At 38.4% G+C, this 3,276-nt stretch overlaps 1 non-coding gene across 1 annotated transcript; it reads right to left on the bottom strand.

Annotated features, from left to right (window-relative positions):
- Positions 1 to 2,464: 2,464 nt before the first annotated feature.
- Gm26139 lies at positions 2,465 to 2,571 on the bottom strand. The gene has a single exon (XR_003951330.1). It is a non-coding gene; the product is annotated as a U6 spliceosomal RNA (small nuclear RNA).
- Between the last annotated feature and the right edge of the window lie 705 nt (positions 2,572 to 3,276).

The raw sequence follows: 3,276 nt of genomic DNA, 5'->3' as shown, positions 1-3,276 counted from the left end.
TTTATATTCTCTTTAATCTGGGGCATTTGAAATGTAAGTAAGTGACTGGCGCGGCAGCCCTCCGTGTGCAGTTCAAATGTGTGAGTCACAGCCTTGGAGAGCAGGAAGCAGGCAAGGAATGTGGTGATGTGGTTTCAGGATCCATCTGGCAGAGGTCTGTGATCAGCCTGTTGGAAAAGCCCACCTCTGAGCACGGTTGCACCTGAGCAGGAGGTGGGCTTGATCAAAGTTGTTTAATCTGACTTTTAACGGCTAAAAGCCTGGAATTCTGGAATGCAGTTGGGATGCAATGGGAGGAATCTAAATAGAAGATGATGAGGGCCTGAAAAGTCATGAAAAGCCACGAGACTGGGTGAGAAGGAACCGATACAGGCAACTTCAGAAAATCTATTGATATGACTTGACTGATAAAAGACAGCATTAGTCAATGACATGGCTTACCATAGGAGCAAAACACCTCTGCTTGATTCTTAAATCAAAGCTGTACTGGCTACACGGCCTTTATATTAGTCTTCTTGATCCTTGCTTTTCCTCCCTTGTGAAGAGGATGGGGCATTCTGAAACACTGAACAACCATCTTGAAACAGCAAAGTCAGTAGAGAGAATATGATGCTTTAGACAGTAAGTGCAGAAAAGAATGATCACTATCACTCATTACTGTTGTTATTATTACCTATGGGATGAGATGGGGAACCAAAATGGGGAAATGAGAAACGTGATTGTTTGTGTCCAGGAACTGGAAGAATCTGGGTGGCAAATGGTTCTGTCTGTAAAGGATTTATAGCTTTATTCACCAGCTACCAGAATTGCAAACAAACAGGTGTATTTTGAGGACGAATGTGATAGATTTAGTAACACAAAAATGCAAGTAAACAAACAACGCATGTTGGAGAACCGTGGTGGTTGGCTAGGCTTGATGGTGGCAGGAAGGGATATTAAGTCAGGAGTCTAATTTCAGTCCCTTAGACTGCTCTGGGTCTCAAGCCTACTGAACTTAATGTGAGTCCAACTCCACATGTGTTCTGTGCCCTGTTGTGCTACATCCCTTGACCTGTAGGTGCTTCCACTGAAATCCAAGTACTTTTTTGGAACACTACCATTGCTTTCCCATAACAACTACAGTTTAGAGCAGTGGTTCTCAGACTTCCCAATGCTGCAACCCTTTAATACAGTTTTTCATGTTGTGTTTAGAAAATTGTCCACTTCCTCCAGATTTTCCAATTTAGTTGAGTATAATATTTTTAATAGGGTCTGATGATTTTTTGAATTTTATTGGTTTCCATTCTCATGTCTTCCTTTTCATTTCTGATTTTATTAATTTGGATACTGTCTCTGTGCCCTCTGGGTAGTCTGGCTAAGGATTTATCTATCTTGTTGATTTTCTCAAAGAACTAGCTCCTGGTTTGGTTGATTCTTTGTTTAGTTCTTTTTGTTTCCATTTGGTTGATTTCAGCCTCAAATTTGATTATTTCCTGCTCTCTACTCCTCTTGTGTGTATTTGCTTCTTTTTGTTCTAGAACTTTCAGGTGTGTTGTCAAGCTGCTAGTGTATGCTCTCTTTAGTTTCTTTTTGGAGGCACTCAGAGCTGTGAGTTTTCCTTTTACCACTGCTTTCATTATATCCCATAAGCTTTGGTATGATGTGTCTTCATTTTTATTAAATTCTGAAAAGTCTTTAATTTCTTTCTTTATTTCTTCCTTGACCAAGTTATCATTGAGTAGGGTGTTGTTCAGTTTCCATGTCTATATGTGTTATCCATTAATTTTGTTAGAAATTAAGATTTCCATGTTTAGTCCATGGTGATCTGATAGGATGCATGGGATTATTTTAATCGTCTTGTATCTGTTGAGGCCTGTTTGTGACCAATTATATGATCAATTTTGAAGAAGGTACCATGAGGTGCCAAGAAGAAAGTATATTCTTTTGCTTTAAGATGAAATGTTCTATAAATATCTGGTAAGTCCATTTGTTTCATAACTTCTGTTAGCTTCACTGTGTCTCTGTTTAGTTCCTGTTTCCATGATCTGTCCATTGCTGAGAGTGGGGTGTCAAAGTCTCCCACTATTATTGTGTGGGGTGCAATGTGTGCTTTGAGCTTTAGTGAAGTTCCTTTTATTACTGTGGGTGCCCTTGCATGAAAGCATAGATATTGAGAATTGAGATTTCATCTTGGTAGATTTTTCCTTTGACTAGTATTAAGTGTTCTTCCTTATCCTTTTTTGATAAGATTTGGTTGAAAGTAGATTTTGTTTGATATTAGAATGGCTACTCCAGCTTGTTTCTTGGGATCATCTGCTTGGAAAATTGTATTCCAACCTTTTACTCTGAGGTAGTGGCTGTCTTTGTTACTGAAGTGTGTTTCCTGTATGTAGCAAAATACTGGATCCTGTTTACAAATCCAGTCTGTTAGTCTATGTCTTTTTATTGGAGAATTGAGTCCTTTGATGTTAAGAGATAATAAGGAAAAAATATGAAATGATTCACAAATTTGTGTGTCATCCTTGTTGAGGGACTGTGTTAATCTTCTCTCTATCATTCCAATTTTATTGTATGTGCTGCCAAAGCAAGCACTCTTCATTTTGTGTTGACCCCAACCATAAAGTTATTTTTTGTTGCTACTTCATAATAGTAGTTTTGCTGCTTTTTTGAATCATAATGTAAATCTCTGGGTTTTTTTTTTTTTGATGGTTATCGGTGGCCCCTGTGAAAGGGTTGTTGTTCCACAACCCACAGGTTGAGAACTGCTGGTTTAGAAAGTAGAGATGATGGCTGTTGAATTATAACACAAATGAGATTAGGAAACCACTATTGTTCAAATAAGAAAGAGGTCTGGAGTGGGGTCACTTTCTTGGTTTAGTTATCAATGTAGTTTTCAGATGATATATTACAGTGTATGATTTTTGCATACAGCTCTCTTAGAAAGACCTTTAAAGAATGCCATTGTGTAAAATGTTGGTCTTTTTATCTTGAGGACTAATGGTAAATTCCCCATTGCTTCTTTTAAGACATCTTACTATGTGTAGTGAATTCTTTTTGAAAAGCAGGTTCTAAAAGGCTCTGACAGCTTCTTCCATAGAAATCTAGGATTGTCAACCATTGACGCAGAGGCCCGAATCTACTTTGACACTTTAGAATGGCCTTCTGGCAATGTTATGTCTGTCTTTTAGATGTTTGGGTAAACCGTTCAGCTCAGAAACTGCATCATGCATTATGCCAAGCCATAAACAAGTGCTGCTGAGGTAAGGGCATTCCTGAGTCCCTTGGACTTGCTTTAGT

Source organism: Mus musculus, chromosome 14, assembly GCF_000001635.26.
Source record: "Mus musculus strain C57BL/6J chromosome 14, GRCm38.p6 C57BL/6J".
NCBI classification, from domain to species: Eukaryota; Metazoa; Chordata; class Mammalia; order Rodentia; family Muridae; genus Mus; species Mus musculus.
This window is presented reverse-complemented; position numbering and strand designations above follow the sequence as displayed.